Source organism: Pristiophorus japonicus, chromosome 14 (assembly GCF_044704955.1).
Source record: "Pristiophorus japonicus isolate sPriJap1 chromosome 14, sPriJap1.hap1, whole genome shotgun sequence".
Lineage (NCBI taxonomy): Eukaryota > Metazoa > Chordata > Chondrichthyes > Pristiophoridae > Pristiophorus > Pristiophorus japonicus.
In genome coordinates this window covers 148,028,997-148,048,572 of record NC_091990.1, presented here as the reverse complement: position 1 = coordinate 148,048,572, position 19,576 = coordinate 148,028,997, and positions in this window count along the sequence as shown.

The window sequence follows — 19,576 nt, the reverse complement described above, 5'->3', positions numbered from 1 at the left end:
GTGAAAAATAGGAGGCCAATTTAGGGAGTAGGAAATATGGCGAGCAATAGAAACTCCAGAGCAAAAAATAATAAGTTATATAAAAAGAGAAATCATAACAAGGACAGATGGTGGGGGGTGGGGGGAGAGATTTTGATCAGAAATGGGCACAATAAGGAATGTGGTCACATCAAAGAACGCTTAAAGGTAGATATTTAACATTTGATGGCCATGGCCAGCACATAAAATGTAAAATGTTATTATTTGTTCATAGTAAACATTTCCATGTACATTTTCATTAGCTATAATAGATTTCCAAAAGGCATTCGATAAGGTGCCACACAAAAGGTTACTGCAGAAGATAGAGATATGCGGCGTCAGAGGAAATGTATTAGCATGGATAGAGAATTGGTTGGCGAACAGAAAGCAGAGAGTCGGGATAAATGGGTCCTTTTCGGGTTGGAAATCGGTGGTTAGTGGTGTGCCACAGGGATCGGTGCTGGGACCACAACTGTTTACAATATACACAGATGACCTGGAAGAGGGGACAGAGTGTAGTGCAACAAAATTTGCAGATGACACGAAGATTAGTGGGAAAGCGGGTTGTATAGAGGACTCAGAGAGGGTGCAAGGAGATTTGGATAGGTTAAGCGAATGGGCTAAGGTTTGGCAGATGGAATACAATGTCGGAAAGTGTGAGGTCATCCACCTTGGGAAAAAAAACAGTAAAAGGGAATATTATTTGAGTGGGGAGAAATTACAACATGCTGAGGTGCAGAGGGACCTGGGGGTCCTTGTGCATGAAACTCTTTTTTTTTGGAGTTTACCTGCAAAACATAAACATGAAAACCATGCCACCCGCCTGGGTGACACAGCAGACATTTTCAAGGCCCCTTTTTTTTTTTTCTTTTTTTTGGTTTTTTTTTTTGGGGCGCTAAAATCAAATTTTTCCAGTGCCCCCTATAAAAGGGGAGGGGGACACTAAAAGCACCGGCAATGAAAACAAATTAAACTTTAAAACGTAAAATCAAATTAAAATTTGGTTGCCAGGCGTGATGATGCACTCCAGTCCCTCCGGTGCCCACCTCTCGCGGAAGGCCGCGAGCGTACCGGTGGACACCGCGTGCTCCATCTCCAAGGACACCCTGGACCGGATGTAAGAGCGGAAGAGAGGCAGGCAGTCAGGTTGAACGACCCCCTCGACCGCCCGCTGCCTGGACCGGCTGATGGCACCCTTGGCCGTGCCCAGGAGCAGTCCTACGAGGAGGCCTTCGGACCTACCCGCTCCCCTCCGCACAGGGTGCCCAAAGATCAGGAGAGTGGGACTGAAGTGCAGCCAGAATTTCAGGAGCAGCCCCTTCAAATAATGGAACAGGGGCTGCAACCTCGTGCACTCAATAAAAACATGGAACACGGACTCCTCCAGACCGCAGAAATTGCAGGCGGCCTGGGAGTCCGTGAACCGGCTTAAAAATTTATTGCACGGCACTGCTCCGTGCACCACCCTCCAGGCCAAGTCCCCGATGAATAGTGGGAGGACCCCTGCGTAGAGTGCCCTCCATCGGGGACCCCCGCCTCCTCCGGACGGCAAGATGGTACGCCATGGCGTGTCCGGACGGCCGGCGAGGATGGCAAAGTTGAGGGTGTGCAGGAGCAGCCCGTACAGGAAACCCCTCCGCGCGGAACTGAAAGGCGCGGAGGGGATTTCCCCGAGGCGGCTCAAGTTGTGAGGCGCCGGCCCCCGAGGGAGGTTCCGGGGTTTGGCGCCGATGAGGAATTCCATCCGGACGGGGGTCAGTTCAGACGGGATCTCCCCACGTGCTTGAGCCTCCTCGATGCACCTAACGGAGTCAGGGCCCAGAGCTGTTTTTAGCGACTCGATGGCATCGGCCGCGTGGCGGACGTTGGCAGAATTTAGGCGCCGTGCCAGCGTGTCTGGCGCCATCCAGCCCGCTCCTCCGCCATCGAGCAGGTCCCTGACCCTGGTCACCTCACCAGCCACAGCCCTCTCTTCCGACCGCCACATAAAACCTCGGCCGTGGAGGTACGGATTCCCGAGCAGCGGTTCCTGCAGGACGGCCGCCACTCCAGCCGGCGGAGAGCTGCGCTTGGTGGAGACTTTGTTCCAGACCCTGATGAGTTCCCTGTAAAAGACAGGCAGCTCCCGGAGGGCGGTCCTGGCACCCCCCAAGTTCACAAACAGGAGCTGCGTGTCATAATTGAGGTCGAGCTGCTGGCGGAAGAAATACCTCGCCAGAGCGCACCACCTAGGAGGGGGCTCGACGTAAAGGTATCTCTGCAGGGTCTGAAGACAGAAAGTCGCGAGCTGGGCGCTGACGCACACCAACGACTGACCGCCCTCCTCAAGCGGGAGACTCAAGACCGCAGCAGAGACCCAGTGCTTCCTGTTGTTCCAGAAGAAGTCCACCAGCTTCTTCTGTATCTTGGCGACAAACGCAGGGGGAGGGGTCAAAGTGACCAGCCGGTACCACAACATTGCGGCCACCAGCTGGTTTATGACTAGCACTCGACCCCTGTAGGACAGCACTCGGAGCAGTCCTGTCCAGCGCCCTAGGCGAGCGGCGACCTTGGCCTCCAGCTCCTGCCAGTTCGCCGGCCAGGCTCCCTCGTCGGGGCTAAGGTAGACTCCCAGATAGAGGAGATGGGTCGTGCTCCAGGCAAAAGGCCTGAGCTCCTCCGGCAGGGAGTCCACCCGCCACTGACCCACCAGGAGTCCGGAACATTTCTCCCAGTTGATCCTGGCGGAGGACGCGGCCGAGTAAATCTCTTGGCACTCACGCATCCTCCGCAGGTCAGCGGGATCCTCTACCGCGAGGAGCACGTCATCGGCGTAAGCCGAGAGGACGACCTCCACGCCCGGCCCTTGCAGAGCCAGTCCCGTCAACCTCGTCCGCAAGAGGCGCAGGAAAGGCTCCACGCAAACGGCGTATAACTGGCCGGACATGGGGCATCCCTGGCGCACCCCTCTCCTAAAGCGAAGGGGCGCCGTCAAGGACCCGTTAACCTTAATCAGACACTCCGCGGCGGCGTACAAAAGTCGGATCCGGGCGACGAAATGCGTCCCGAACCCGAAAGCGCGCAGAGTTCCGAGCAGATAGTCGTGATCCACCCTGTCGAACGCCTTCTCTTGGTCGAGGGATAGGAAGGCGACCGACAGACCAGCCTCCTGGGAACAATGGATGAGGTCCCGGACCAGATGGATGTTATCGTGGATTGTCCGGCCCGGGACCGTGTAGGACTGGTCGGGGTGGATCATGTGGTCCAGCACGGCACCAAGGCGAGCAGACATCACCCTGGCGAAGATTTTGTAGTCCGTGCTGAGGAGGGAGACCAGGCGCCAGTTCTTAAGGAGGCGGAGATCGCCCTTCTTAGGCAGCAGGACGATGACTGCCCTGCGCCAAGAGAGGGGCATCTCCCCGGTCGCCAGACTTTCCCCCAGGACCCGCGCGTAGTCGCTCCCCAGGACGTCCCAGAACGCCCTGTGGAACTCCACGGTCAGCCCGTCCAGCCCCGGGGATTTTCCCCTCGAGAGCCGGGCGAGGGCACCGGTCAGCTCCGCCAGGCTTAGCGGAGCTTCCAGATTTTCGGCGCCCTCCGGGCTGACCTTCGGCAGGTCCTCCCACAAAACTCTACGCGCTTCCTCGCTGGACGGATCCGGAGAGAACAGAGCCCCGTAATACTTACGGGCCCTGTTGTTGACGCTCTCCGGATCCGAGACGAGAGAGCCGTCGTCGGCCAGCAGCGTCAAGAGCTGCTTACGGACACTCTGCCTTTTTTCCAGCGAGTAGAAGAAGGGGGAGCCGCGGTCCAGATCCCGCAGGAACCGGATCCGCGACCTCACGAACGCGCCTCGGGACCCGACGAGCTGCAGGTCCTTCAGCGCGGCCTTCTTCGCTTCGTACACCGTCCGCAGGGCCGGGTCCTGGACGACTTGACCGAGACGGGCTTCCAGGTCGAGCACCTCTTTTTCTAGGCGCCCGACTCTGGCCGCCCGCCTCTTGGTCGACCCCCTCGCGTACTCTTGACAGAAGACGCGGACGTGAGCCTTGCCCACGTCCCACCATAGCCTCAAGGAGGGGAAGCCCCCCTGCTTCCTTCTCCAGTCGGACCAGAATCGACGGAACGAGTCCTGGAACCGCACGTCCTCCAGCAGCCGGTTGTTAAAGTGCCAGTACGCGGACCCCGTCCTCGCGCGGAGCGAAGCGAGCTCCGCCCACACCAGGTGGTGGTCCGAACACGGCACCGGCCGCATGGAGGCCGCCGGGACGCAGGAAACGTACGCCCGAGACACGTAAAGGCGGTCGACTCTAGACCATCCAACTCCAGGCCTCACCCAAGTAAAGGCGCTGGAGTCGGGGTGGAGATTTCGCCAGACGTCCACCAAGTCGAAGGACCCGACCAGGTCCCTCAACTTCTCCATCGCCGTCATGCACTGCGGGGCACCGGAGCGGTCCCTCGCCTCCAGGGTGCAGTTATAATCCCCCCCGAGGACAATGCAGTCGCCGACGTCGACGGAGCCAAGAAGAGCGGACACCTCTTCAAAGAAGCGCGTTTGCTGCGGGCCGGGCTGAGGGGCGGACACGTTCACGAGATGGAGCGGCACGTCCCCCAGGCGAACCGTTACGTGCAGCAAGCGGCCTGGCACGGGCTCCTCGACCCCCAAGATCTCCGGCTGAAAATGCGGGCCCAGCAAGATGGCCACCCCACTAGAAATGGCGGTGAGGTGGCTCATGCGGACCTCTCCTTGCCATTCCAGGAGCCACGTGGCTTCGTCTCCCGGAACGGTGTGGGTTTCTTGCAGGAAGCACACCGCATATTTCCCCTCCCGCAGGAGCGAAAAATTGTCAAATCTACGGCGTGCCCCTCTGCCGCCGTTGATGTTGAGGCTGGCTATGGTTATCTTCATGGCAAAAGCATAGTGCAACCTCTACCTTAACCTATTGTGGGGGAGGGAGCGGAGTCTTTTGTTGAACTCCGCTCCCTCCGCAGCCCAGCGAGGAGTCCCTCGAGCTCACGCAGCTCAAGGTGTTGCGCCTTTGTCAAGGGCCCGCCCGCGGCCAAGGTTTTGACGGCGGCGCGGACGGACCCCTTGATCAGCTCTGGCTCGGACCATTTTTCCAGGGCCAGTCGGGCTTGGTTGCAGCGACCCCGGCTCTGGGCCAAAAAGTCCCGGAGTTCCTTTGCAGGAATGAGGATGGTCTCGGCGGCGGCCGCGAGCAGATCCACCGCCTCGCTGGCGGTGGCCTCTAGGTCTTCACCCGCGTCCCCCACCGAGTCCCCGTCCTCCTCCGGGAGGTGGCCGCCAGCAGCCGGCCCATCGACCGCACAAGGTACGGCAAATGAACCGGCCGCTCCAACCGGCCCTGGCTCTGCCCCGATCCCACCCCCAGGATCGTCGGCAGAGGAGTCCCCACTGGGCTCTTTTAAAAATGGTGCTGGGTCGGGAAATGACAGCAGAAGGGGTTCCCCCTCCGCCCCAGGAACCGGGGAACAAGGAGAGACCCGGCCATAGGAAATCCCCAGGCTCTCCAAGTGCTCCAGCTCCACAGCAAGAGGCGAGGGTGGGTGTTCCTCCCCCTCCCCGCTGCCACCCCCCGGCCCAGCATCTACAGTTTCATTAAAATCAGTAAATTGTGTTTCTGCCGGGTCGAGCGACTCCCGGGGGAAGTTGGGTATTGGCTGGGCGGGCTCAGGTTCGGCCTTTTCGGCCCCGCCCGCCTCAGTCCCCGGGACGCCCGGCCCGGCGGCAATGCATTCTTCCGCTGGCCCCACGCCCCCCACGACAGGCAGATCTTCCACTCCATCCCCAGGAGGCAGCGGCTGGGCAGCCTCGACTGCCTCACCCTCCCCGGGGACAGACTCTTCGCGCCTGCAGCGCAATTTGGGAGCGCTGGTGGGGGACGCGGGACACGCGGCGGGCACCGACTCTTCCGCGGAGGGATGTTGTTCCCCCTCCGCCTCATCGGAGCCGCGCCTCCTTTTGTTCCTGGGGGCGCGCGGAGGCAGGGAGACCCCCATGTCTGCCGAGGCCTCCTGCTCCGCCCCCCCCTTTTCCTTTTCTTGCCCGCGCCTGGGCCCCTCTGTGGTGTTATTCAACGGCCCGGGCACGGGCTCGGGGCACCCCGCGCTCGCCGGTGACTGGGTTGGGCCGAGCGCGGTAAACAAATTGTCTGGCGCACCGAGGGGACCCGCCTCTAGATGTTTCTCCTTGTTCCGCGCCTTCTTTCCGCTTGGACGCTCTCCCTCCCCCCCGCCGGAGGCCCTGAAAACAAAGGCCTCCGACGATGCCCGCGCACCTATGGCTCCCGGCACGCGGACGCAACTAGGGGGAGGGTTGGCGGCGGCGCCAGCCGTGGCCGCCTTCGGTGGTTTGGCGGCCTTGGAGGCGGGGCAGTTCTTATGAACATGCCCCACCTCCCTACAGGCATGGCACCGCACGCCGTCCGACGTCCAGAAGACGCGGTAGGCAGTCCCCTCGTGCACCACATTAAAGTGCCCTTCCGTCGTGTCCTCCCGCGCCAGCCGGACAAAGAGCTGGCGGCGGAAGGAGAACACGTGGCGCAGGCTGTTCTCCCTGAGGCCGAGCGATATGGGGTTGATCCCCGACCTTACCTCCCCCAGTTGGTGTAGGTGAGGGAGGAGGAGCTCAGCGGGAACAAAGGGCGGGACGTTTGACACGATGACCCTCTGCGCGGTGGCCTCGAGAGGATCCACCGGCAGGAACGTCCCGCCCACCGTGAGCCCCTTTTCGAGGGCCAGGGACACCGCCCGCTCCGACCCCAGGAAGAACACGGCCTTCCCAGACATCTTGGAGGCTGCGACAATGGCCGAGGGGCCGACTACCCCAGCCATCGCCCGCACGCACTCCTCAATGCTCATTGTGGGGTGAGTGTAGCTCTTGACCCCGTGTTTTTTGGTGATTAATCTGAAAGGTGGCAGGGCAGCGGGTGGCGCAGGAGGTGCCGTGGAAGCGGTTGCCACCTGCGCATACGTCTTCGCTGGCCCTGCCACCGGCGTGGATGGGGTCGCCATCACGGGGTCCCTTTAAGGGCTACACCCACCCCAAAGTCACAGGCCTTAAAGGTCTTAATTGGCCTCGTTTGATTAGACTGAGCAGAGGAGCCCTTAATGAGGTACCTCTCCCCTAGTTGGCAATTGGGGAGGGGCCTTGCTCCCTCTGCTCAGTTGTCTTAATTGTTTTTTTTTTATTAATTTGGAAGAAAGAGGCCTCAGAGAGAGAGGGGAGAAACAGAGTAACAGAGAAAGAGAGAGGGGGGGTGGGAACGGGGGGGGGGGGAACTGCGAGGGCAGGTCTCCCCTCGCAGCTGTGGGTGGGTGCAATCCCAGATGGCAAAACAAAAAGTCCTTGGGGTGGTCTTCAGGTGGGGGGAGAAGATGTCTTCACCTGGGGTAGCTAGAGCCACCAGGCACACACTCCTAACGATCTTTAATAGGGTGATTAATGAAAATCTTCAGCCTGGTAGCTCCAGCTATCCCAGGCTAGGCAAATGTGGGGGGTGGGGGGGGGGGTTCCAATTGTGGGGGGGGCCTAGTTGTAAGCAAGGCCCCCACACACACTTCCACACACACACACACCCCCCGCGATGTTCCGGCCCTCAGTGGTCTTCTTTCCTCCCCCCACCGATACAACAAAGTCTGTTTGGGAAATGCACCCACACCCACCTGTAGAAAGTGTAGAGTCTCCCTCCTTCCACACTGTATGTTGTTGGTTTTTCCCCCTCTCTCCAACTCCTTGCAGAAATGGTAAAGATGTTAAAAGTTTTCTGTTCTCCTCCTCTCCCTCTGGGTAAAAGTTGGTGGTGAAGCCCCTTCCCTCCTTCTCTTCCTGGGCTGGTCTCAGGGCTCTCCAGGCAGGAGCACAGGTTGATGGCTGCACTCCTCACTGCTCACAGCTCCAACTGAGCAGGACATGCCTCCACTGCTCCACGATTGGTTCCTTGTGCATGAAACTCTTTTGAGTTTACCTGCAAAACATAAAAACATTAAACGGTGCCACCCGACCTGGGTGACACTCCAGACATTTACAAGTCCCTTTTTTTTTTTCCCCCCCCCCCTTTTTTTTTGTTTTTTTCTTTCTTTTTTTTTTGGGCACTAAAATCACAATTTTCCCCAGTGCCCCCTATAAAAGGGAAGGGGGGCACTAAAAGCACCGGCAATTAAGACAAATTAAACTTAAAAAACGTAAAATCAAATTAAAATTTGGTTGCCGGGCGTGATGATGCACTCCAGTCCCTCCGGTGCCCACCTCTCGCGGAAGGCCGCGAGCGTACCGGTGGACACCGCGTGCTCCATCTCCAAGGACACCCTGGACCGGATGTAAGAGCGGAAGAGAGGCAGGCAGTCAGGTTGAACGACCCCCTCGACCGCCCGCTGCCTGGACCGGCTGATGGCACCCTTGGCCGTGCCCAGGAGCAGTCCTACGAGGAGGCCTTCGGACCTACCCGCTCCCCTCCGCACAGGGTGCCCAAAGATCAGGAGAGTGGGACTGAAGTGCAGCCAGAATTTCAGGAGCAGCCCCTTCAAATAATGGAACAGGGGCTGCAACCTCGTGCACTCAATAAAAACATGGAACACGGACTCCTCCAGACCGCAGAAATTGCAGGCGGCCTGGGAGTCCGTGAACCGGCTTAAAAATTTATTGCACGGCACTGCTCCGTGCACCACCCTCCAGGCCAAGTTCCCGATGAATAGTGGGAGGACCCCTGCGTAGAGTGCCCTCCATCGGGGACCCCCGCCTCCTCCGGACGGCAAGATGGTACGCCATGGCGTGTCCGGACGGCCGGCGAGGATGGCAAAGTTGAGGGTGTGCAGGAGCAGCCCGTACAGGAAACCCCTCCGCGCGGAACTGAAAGGCGCGGAGGGGATTTCCCCGAGGCGGCTCAAGTTGTGAGGCGCCGGCCCCCGAGGGAGGTTCCGGGGTTTGGCGCCGATGAGGAATTCCGTCCGGACGGGGGTCAGTTCGGACGGGATCTCCCCACGTGCTTGAGCCTCCTCGATGCACCTAACGGAGTCAGGGCCCAGAGCTGTTTTTAGCGACTCGATGGCATCGGCCGCGTGGCGGACGTTGGCAGAATTTAGGCGCCGCGCCAGCGTGTCTGGCGCCATCCAGCCCGCTCCTCCGCCATCGAGCAGGTCCCTGACCCTGGTCACCTCACCAGCCACAGCCCTCTCTTCCGACCGCCACATAAAACCTCGGCCGTGGAGGTACGGATTCCCGAGCAGCGGTTCCTGCAGGATGGCCGCCACTCCAGCCGGCGGAGAGCTGCGCTTGGTGGAGACTTTGTTCCAGACCCTGATGAGTTCCCTGTAAAAGACAGGCAGCTCCCGGAGGGCGGTCCTGGCACCCCCCCAAGTTCACAAACAGGAGCTGCGTGTCATAATTGAGGTCGAGCTGCTGGCGGAAGAAATACCTCGCCAGAGCACACCACCTAGGAGGGGGCTCGACGTAAAGGTATCTCTGCAGGGTCTGAAGACGGAAAGTCGCGAGCTGGGCGCTGACGCACACCAACGACTGACCGCCCTCCTCAAGCGGGAGACTCAAGACCGCAGCAGAGACCCAGTGCTTCCTGTTGTTCCAGAAGAAGTCCACCAGCTTCTTCTGTATCTTGGCGACAAACGCAGGGGGAGGGGTCAAAGTGACCAGCCGGTACCACAACATTGCGGCCACCAGCTGGTTTATGACTAGCGCTCGACCCCTGTAGGACAGCACTCGGAGCAGTCCTGTCCAGCGCCCTAGGCGAGCGGCGACCTTGGCCTCCAGCTCCTGCCAGTTCGCCGGCCAGGCTCCCTCGTCGGGGCTAAGGTAGACTCCCAGATAGAGGAGATGGGTCGTGCTCCAGGCAAAAGGCCTGAGCTCCTCCGGCAGGGAGTCCACCCGCCACTGACCCACCAGGAGTCCGGAACATTTCTCCCAGTTGATCCTGGCGGAGGACGCGGCCGAGTAAATCTCCTGGCACTCACGCATCCTCCGCAGGTCAGCGGGATCCTCTACCGCGAGGAGCACGTCATCGGCGTAAGCTGAGAGGACGACCTCCACGCCCGGCCCTTGCAGAGCCAGTCCCGTCAACCTCGTCCGCAAGAGGCGCAGGAAAGGCTCCACGCAAACGGCGTATAACTGGCCGGACATGGGGCATCCCTGGCGCACCCCTCTCCTAAAGCGAAGGGGCGCCGTCAAGGACCCGTTAACCTTAATCAGACACTCCGCGGCGGCGTACAAAAGTCGGATCCGGGCGACGAAATGCGTCCCGAACCCGAAAGCGCGCAGAGTTCCGAGCAGATAGTCGTGATCCACCCTGTCGAACGCCTTCTCTTGGTCGAGGGATAGGAAGGCGACCGACAGACCAGCCTCCTGGGAACAATGGATGAGGTCCCGGACCAGATGGATGTTATCGTGGATTGTCCGGCCCGGGACCGTGTAGGACTGGTCGGGGTGGATCATGTGGTCCAGCACGGCACCAAGGCGAGCAGACATCGCCCTGGCGAAGATTTTGTAGTCCGTGCTGAGGAGGGAGACCGGGCGCCAGTTCTTAAGGAGGCGGAGATCGCCCTTCTTAGGCAGCAGGACGATGACTGCCCTGCGCCAAGAGAGGGGCATCTCCCCGGTCGCCAGACTTTCCCCCAGGACCCGCGCGTAGTCGCTCCCCAGGACGTCCCAGAACGCCCTGTGGAACTCCACGGTCAGCCCGTCCAGCCCCGGGGATTTTCCCCTCGAGAGCCGGGCGAGGGCACCGGTCAGCTCCGCCAGGCTTAGCGGAGCTTCCAGATTTTCGGCGCCCTCCGGGCTGACCTTCGGCAGGTCCTCCCACAAAACTCTACGCGCTTCCTCGCTGGACGGATCCGGAGAGAACAGAGCCCCGTAATATTCACGGACCCTGTTGTTGACGCCCTCCGGATCCGAGACGAGAGAGCCGTCGTCGGCCAGCAGCGTCAAGAGCTGCTTACGGACACTCTGCCTTTTTTCCAGCGAGTAGAAGAAGGGGGAGCCGCGGTCCAGATGTCGCAGGAACCGGATCCGCGACCTCACGAACGCGCCTCGGGACCCGACGAGCTGCAGGTCCTTCAGCGCGGCCTTCTTCGCTTCGTACACCGTCTGCAGGGCCGGGTCCTGGACGACTTGACCGAGACGGGCTTCCAGGTCGAGCACCTCTTTTTCTAGGCGCCCGACTCTGGCCGCCCGCCTCTTGGTCGACCCCCTCGCGTACTCTTGACAGAAGACGCGGACGTGAGCCTTGCCCACGTCCCACCATAGCCTCAAGGAGGGGAAGCCCCCCTGCTTCCTTCTCCAGTCGGACCAGAATCGACGGAACGAGTCCTGGAACCGCACGTCCTCCAGCAGCCGGTTGTTAAAGTGCCAGTACGCGGACCCCGTCCTCGCGCGGAGCGAAGCGAGCTCCGCCCACACCAGGTGGTGGTCCGAACACGGCACCGGCCGCATGGAGGCCGCCGGGACGCAGGAAACGTACGCCCGAGACACGTAAAGGCGGTCGACTCTAGACCATCCAACTCCAGGCCTCACCCAAGTAAAGGCGCTGGAGTCGGGGTGGAGATTTCGCCAGACGTCCACCAAGTCGAAGGACCCGACCAGGTCCCTCAACTTCTCCATCGCCGTCATGCACTGCGGGGCACCGGAGCGGTCCCGCGCCTCGAGGGTGCAGTTAAAATCCCCCCCGAGGACAATGCAGTCGCCGACGTCGACGGAGCCAAGAAGAGCGGACACCTCTTCAAAGAAGCGCGTTTGCTGCGGGCCGGGCTGAGGGGCGGACACGTTCACGAGATGGAGCGGCACGTCCCCCAGGCGAACCGTTACGTGCAGCAAGCGGCCTGGCACGGGCTCCTCGACCCCCAAGATCTCCGGCTGAAAATGCGGGCCCAGCAAGATGGCCACCCCACTAGAAATGGCGGTGAGGTGGCTCATGCGGACCTCTCCTTGCCATTCCAGGAGCCACGTGACTTCGTCTCCCGGAACGGTGTGGGTTTCTTGCAGGAAGCACACCGCATATTTCCCCTCCCGCAGGAGCGAAAAATTGTCAAATCTACGGCGTGCCCCTCTGCCGCCGTTGATGTTGAGGCTGGCTATGGTTATCTTCATGGCAAAAGCATAGTGCAACCTCTACCTTAACCTATTGTGGGGGAGGGAGCGGAGTCTTTTGTTGAACTCCGCTCCCTCCGCAGCCCAGCGAGGAGTCCCTCGAGCTCGCGCAGCTCAAGCTGTTGCGCCTTTGTCAAGGGCCCGCCCGCGGCCAAGGTTTTGACGGCGGCGCGGACGGACCCCTTGATCAGCTCTGGCTCGGACCATTTTTCCAGGGCCAGTCGGGCTTGGTTGCAGCGACCCCGGCTCTGGGCCAAAAAGTCCCGGAGTTCCCGTGCAGGAATGAGGATGGTCTCGGCGGCGGCCGCGAGCAGATCCACCGCCTCGCTGGCGGTGGTCTCTAGGTCTTCACCCGCGTCCCCCACCGAGTCCCCGTCCTCCTCCGGGAGGTGGCCGCCAGCAGCCGGCCCATCGACCGCACAAGGACGGCAAATGAACCGGCCGCTCCAACCGGCCCTGGCTCTGCCCCGATCCCACCCCCAGGATCGTCGGCAGAGGAGTCCCCACTGGGCTCTTTTAAAAATGGTGCTGGGTCGGGAAATGACAGCGGAAGGGGTTCCCCCTCCGCCCCAGGAACTGGGGAACAAGGAGAGACCCGGCCATAGGAAATCCCCAGGCTCCCCAAGTGCACCAGCTCCAAAGTAAGGGGCGAGGGTGGGTGTTCCTCCCCCTCCCCGCTGCCACCCCCCGGCCCAGCATCTACAGTTTCATTAAAATCAGTAAATTGTGTTTCTGCCGGGTCGAGCGACTCCCGGGGGAAGTTGGGTATTGGCTGGGCGGGCTCAGGTTCGGCCTTTTCGGCCCTGCCCGCCTCAGTCCCCGGGACGCCCGGCCCGGCAGCAATGCATTCTTCCGCTGTCCCCACGCCCCCCACGACAGGCAGATCTTCCACTCCATCCCCAGGAGGCAGCGGCTGGGCAGCCTCGACTGCCTCACCCTCCCCGGGGACAGACTCTTCGCGCCTGCAGCGCAATTTGGGAGCGCTGGTGGGGGACACGGGACACGCGGCGGGCACCGACTCCTCCGCGGAGGGATGTTGTTCCCCCTCCGCCTCATCGGAGCCGTGCCTCCTTTTGTTCCTGGGGGCGCGCGGAGGCAGGGAGACCCCCATTGTCTGCCGAGGCCTCCCGCTCCGCCCCCCCCTTTTCCTTTCCTTTCCCGCGCCCGGGCCCCTCTGTGGTGTTATTCAAGGGCTCGGGCACGGGCTCGGGGCACCACGCGCTCGCCGGTGACTGGGTTGGGCTGAGCGCGGTGGTCAAACTTTCCGGCGCACTGAGGGGACCCGCCTCTAGATGTCTCGTCTTCTTCCGCGCCTTCCTTCCGTTCGGACGCTCTCCCTCCCCCCCGCCGGAGGCCCCGAAAACAAAGGCCTCCGATGATGCCCGCGCACCTATGGCTCCCGGCACGCGGACGCAACTAGGGGGAGGAGTGGCGGCGGCGCCAGCCTTGGCCGCCTTCGGTGGTTTGGCGGCCTTGGAGGCGGGGCAGTTCTTGCGAATGTGCCCCACCTCTCTGCAGGCATGGCACCGCACGCCGTCCGACGTCCAGAAGACGCGGTAGGCAGTCCCCTTGTGCACCACATTAAAAGACCCCTCCGTCGTCTCCTCCCGCGCCAGCCGGACAAAGAGCTGGCGGCGGAAGGAGAACACGTGGCGCAGGCTGCTCTCCCTGAGGCCGAGCGGTATGGGGTTGATCCCCGACCTTACCTCCCCCAGTTGTTGTAGGTGAGGGAGGAGGAGCCCAGCGGGAACAAAGGGCGGGACGTTCGATATGATGACCCTCTGTGCGGTGGCCTCGAGAGGGTCCACCGGCAGGAACGTCCCGCCCACCGTGAGCCCCTTTTCAAGGGCCAGGGACACCGCCCGCTCCGACCCCAGGAAGAAAACAGCCTTCCCAGACATCTTGGAGGCCGCGACAATGGCCGAGGGGCCAACTACCCCAGCCATCGCCCGCACGCACTCCTCAATGCTCATTGTGGGGTGAGTGTAGCTCTTGACCCCGTGTTTCCTGGTTATAAGTCTGAAAGGTGGCAGGGCAGCGGGTGGCGCAGGAGGTGCCGTGGAAGCGGTTGCCACCTGCGCATACGTCTTCGCTGGCCCTGCCACCGGCGTGGATGGGGTCGCCATCACAGGGTCCCTTTAAGGGCTACACCCACCCCAAAGTCACAGGCCTTAATGGTCTTGATTGGCCTCGTTTGGTTTGACTGAGCAGAGGAGCTCTTAATGAGGCACCTCTCCCCTAATTGGTAATTGGGGAGGGGCCTTGCTCCCTCTGCTCAGTTGTCTTAATTGGTTTTTTTTTAAATTAGGAAGAAAGGGCTCTCAGAGAGAGAGGGGAGAAACAGAGAGTAACGGAGAAAGAGAGAGGGGGGTGGGAAGGGGGGAGGGGTGGGGTGGGAAGGGGGGAGGGGTGGGGTGGGAAGGGGGGAGGGGTGGGGTGGGAAGGGGGGAGGGGTGGGGTGGGAAGGGGGGAGGGGTGGGGTGGGAAGGGGGGGGGGGTGGGGTGGGAAGGGGGGGGGGCTGCGAGGGCAGGTCTCCCCTCGCAGCTGTGGGTGGGTGCACTCCCCAGATGGCAAAACACACAAGCACAGTCTTTGGGTTGGTCTTCAGGTGGGGGGAGAAGACGTCTTCACCTGGGGTAGCTAGAGCCACCAGGCACACACTCCTAACGATGTTAATTGGTGATTTAAAGAAACTTCAGCCTGGTAGCTCCAGCTATCCCAGGCTAGGCAAATGTGGGGGGGTGGGGGGGGTTCCAATTGTGGGGGGGGGGCCTAGTTGTAAGCACGGCCCCCACGCACACTTCCACACACACACACACCCCCCGCGATGTTCCGGCCCTCAGTGGTCTTCTTTCCTCCCCCCACCGATACAACAAAGTCCTTTTGGAAATGCACCCACACCCACCTGTATAAATGTAGAGTCTCCCTCCTTCCACACTGGTTTGTTGTTGGTTTTTCCCCCTCTCTCCAACTCCTTGCAGAAATGGTAAAGTTGTACAAAGTTTTCTGTTCTCCTCCTCTGGGTAAAAGTTGGTGGTGAAGCCCCTTCCCTCCTTCTCTTCCTGGGCTGGTCTCAGGGCTCTCCAGGCAGGAGCTCAAGTTGCTAGCTGCTTCTCTCACTGCTCACAGCTCCAACTGAGCAGGACACGCCTCCACTGCTCTACCATTGGTTCCTTGTGTATGAAACTCTTTTGAGTTTACCTGTAGAAGATGTAGAGTCTCCCTCCTTCCACACTGGATGTTGTTGGTTTTTCCCCCTCTCTCCAACTCTTTGCAGAATGGTAAAAAGATGTTAAAAGTTTTCTGTTCTCCTCCTCTCCCTCTGGGTAAAAGTTGGTGGTGAAGCCCCTTCCCTCCTTCTTTTCCTGGGCTGGTCTCAGGGCTCTCCAGTCAGGAGCTCAAGTTGCTAGCTGCTTCTCTCACTGCTCACAGCTCCAACTGAGCAGGACACGCCTCCACTGCTCCACGATTGGTTCCTTGTGCATGAAACTCTTTTGAGTTTACCTGCAAAACATAAAATATTAAAACCATGCCACCCGACCTGGGTGACACAGCAGACATTTTCAAGGCCCCTTTTTTTTTTTTTTTGGGGCGCTAAAATCAAATTTTCCCAGTGCCCCCTATAAAAGGGGAGGGGGACACTAAAAGCACCGGCAATTAAAACAAATTAAACTTTAAAACGTAAAATCAAATTAAAATTTGGTTGCCGGGCGTGATGATGCACTCCAGTCCCTCCGGTGCCCACCTCTCGCGGAAGGCCGCGAGCGTACCGGTGGACACCGCGTGCTCCATCTCCAAGGACACCCTGGACCGGATGTAAGAGCGGAAGAGAGGCAGGCAGTCAGGTTGAACGACCCCCTCGACCGCCCGCTGCCTGGACCGGCTGATGGCACCCTTGGCCGTGCCCAGGAGCAGTCCTACGAGGAGGCCTTCGGACCTACCCGCTCCCCTCCGCACAGGGTGCCCAAAGATCAGGAGAGTGGGACTGAAGTGCAGCCAGAATTTCAGGAGCAGCCCCTTCAAATAGTGGAACAGGGGCTGCAACCTTGTGCACTCCATAAAAACATGGAACACGGACTCCTCCAGACCGCAGAAATTGCAGGCGGCCTGGGAGTCCGTGAACCGGCTTAAAAATTTGTTGCACGGCACTGCTCCGTGCACCACCCTCCAGGCCAAGTCCCCGATGAATAGTGGGAGGACCCCTGCGTAGAGTGCCCTCCATCGGGGACCCCCGCCTCCTCCGGACGGCAAGATGGTACGCCATGGCGTGTCCGGACGGCCGGCGAGGATGGCAAAGTTGAGGGTGTGCAGGAGCAGCCCGTACAGGAAACCCCTCCGCGCGGAACTGAAAGGCACGGAGGGGATTTCCCCGAGGCGGCTCAAGTTGTGAGGCGCCGGCCCCCGAGGGAGGTTCCGGGGTTTGGCGCCGATGAGGAATTCCGTCCGGACGGGGGTCAGTTCGGACGGGATCTCCCCACGTGCCTGAGCCTCCTCGATGCACCTAACGGAGTCAGGGCCCAGAGCTGTTTTTAGCGACTCGATGGCATCGGCCGCGTGGCGGACGTTGGCAGAATTTAGGCGCCACGCCAGCGTGTCTGGCGCCATCCAGCCCGCTCCTCCGCCATCGAGCAGGTCCCTGACCCTGGTCACCTCACCAGCCACAGCCCTCTCTTCCGACCGCCACATAAAGCCTCGGCCGTGGAGGTACGGATTCCCGAGCAGCGGTTCCTGCAGGACGGCCGCCACTCCAGCCGGCGGAGAGCTGCGCTTGGTGGAGACTTTGTTCCAGACCCTGATGAGTTCCCTGTAAAAGACAGGCAGCTCCCGGAGGGCGGTCCTGGCACCCCCCAAGTTCACAAACAGGAGCTGCGTGTCATAATTGAGGTCGAGCTGCTGGCGGAAGAAATACCTCGCCAGAGCACACCACCTAGGAGGGGGCTCGACGTAAAGGTATCTCTGCAGGGTCTGAAGACGGAAAGTCGCGAGCTGGGCGCTGACGCACACCAACGACTGACCGCCCTCCTCAAGCGGGAGACTCAAGACCGCGGCAGAGACCCAGTGCTTCCTGTTGTTCCAGAAGAAGTCCACCAGCTTCTTCTGTATCTTGGCGACAAACGCAGGGGGAGGGGTCAAAGTGACCAGCCGGTACCACAGCATTGCGGCCACCAGCTGGTTTATGACTAGCGCTCGACCCCTGTAGGACAGCACTCGGAGCAGTCCTGTCCAGCGCCCTAGGCGAGCGGCGACCTTGGCCTCCAGCTCCTGCCAGTTCGCCGGCCAGGCTCCCTCGTCGGGGCTAAGGTAGACTCCCAGATAGAGGAGATGGGTCGTGCTCCAGGCAAAAGGCCTGAGCTCCTCCGGCAGGGAGTCCACCCGCCACTGACCCACCAGGAGTCCGGAACATTTCTCCCAGTTGATCCTGGCGGAGGACGCGGCCGAGTAAATCTCCTGGCACTCACGCATCCTCCGTAGGTCAGCGGGATCCTCTATCGCGAGGAGCACGTCATCGGCGTAAGCCGAGAGGACGACCTCCACGCCCGGCCCTTGCAGAGCCAGTCCCGTCAACCTCGTCCGCAAGAGGCGCAGGAAAGGCTCCACGCAAACGGCGTATAACTGGCCGGACATGGGGCATCCCTGGCGCACCCCTCTCCTAAAGCGAAGGGGCGCCGTCAAGGACCCGTTAACCTTAATCAGACACTCCGCGGCGGCGTACAAAAGTCGGATCCGGGCGACGAAATGCGTCCCGAACCCGAAAGCGCGCAGAGTTCCGAGCAGATAGTCGTGATCCACCCTGTCGAACGCCTTCTCTTGGTCGAGGGATAGGAAGGCGACCGACAGACCAGCCTCCTGGGAACAATGGATGAGGTCCCGGACCAGATGGATGTTATCGTGGATTGTCCGGCCCGGGACCGTGTATGACTGGTCGGGGTGGATCATGTGGTCCAGCACGGCACCAAGGCGAGCAGACATCGCCCTGGCGAAGATTTTGTAGTCCGTGCTGAGGAGGGAGACCGGGCGCCAGTTCTTAAGGAGGCGGCGATCGCCCTTCTTAGGCAGCAGGACGATGACTGCCCTGCGCCAAGAGAGGGGCATCTCCCCGGTCGCCAGACTTTCCCCCAGGACCCGCGCGTAGTCGCTCCCCAGGACGTCCCAGAACGCCCTGTGGAACTCCACGGTCAGCCCGTCCAGCCCCGGGGATTTTCCCCTCTAGAGCCGGGCGAGGGCACCGGTCAGCTCCGCCAGGCTTAGCGGAGCTTCCAGATTTTCGGCGCCCTCCGGGCCGACCTTCGGCAGGTCCTCCCACAAAACTCTACGCGCTTCCTCGCTGGACGGATCCGGAGAGAACAGAGCCCCGTAATATTCACGGACCCTGTTGTTGACGCCCTCCGGATCCGAGACGAGAGAGCCGTCGTCGGCCAGCAGCGTCAAGAGCTGCTTACGGACACTCTGCCTTTTTTCCAGCGAGTAGAAGAAGGGGGAGCCGCGGTCCAGATCCCGCAGGAACCGGATCCGCGACCTCACGAACGCGCCTCGGGACCCGACGAGCTGCAGGTCCTTCAGCGCGGCCTTCTTCGCTTCGTACACCTTCCGCAGGGCCGGGTCCTGGACGACTTGACCGAGACGGGCTTCCAGGTCGAGCACCTCTTTTTCTAGGCGCCCGACTCTGGCCGCCCGCCTCTTGGTCGACCCCCTCGCGTACTCTTGACAGAAGACGCGGACGTGAGCCTTGCCCACGTCCCACCATAGCCTCAAGGAGGGGAAGCCCCCCTGCTTCCTTCTCCAGTCGGACCAGAATCGACGGAACGAGTCCTGGAACCGCACGTCCTCCAGCAGCCGGTTGTTAAAGTGCCAGTACGCGGACCCCGTCCTCGCGCGGAGCGAAGCGAGCTCCGCCCACACCAGGTGGTGGTCCGAACACGGCACCGGCCGCATGGAGGCCGCCGGGACGCAGGAAACGTACGCCCGAGACACGTAAAGGCGGTCGACTCTAGACCATCCAACTCCAGGCCTCACCCAAGTAAAGGCGCTGGAGTCGGGGTGGAGATTTCGCCAGACGTCCACCAAGTCGAAGGACCCGACCAGGTCCCTCAACTTCTCCATCGCCGTCATGCACTGCGGGGCACCGGAGCGGTCCCTCGCCTCGAGGGTGCAGTTAAAATCCCCCCCGAGGACAATGCAGTCGCCGACGTCGACGGAGCCAAGAAGAGCGGACACCTCTTCAAAGAAGCGCGTTTGCTGCGGGCCGGGATGAGGGGCGTACACGTTCACGAGATGGAGCGGCACGTCCCCCAGGCGAACCGTTACGTGCAGCAAGCGGCCTGGCACGGGCTCCTCGACCCCCAAGATCTCCGGCTGAAAATGCGGGCCCAGCAAGATGGCCACCCCACTAGAAATGGCGGTGAGGTGGCTCATGCGGACCTCTCCTTGCCATTCCAGGAGCCACGTGGCTTCGTCTCCCGGAACGG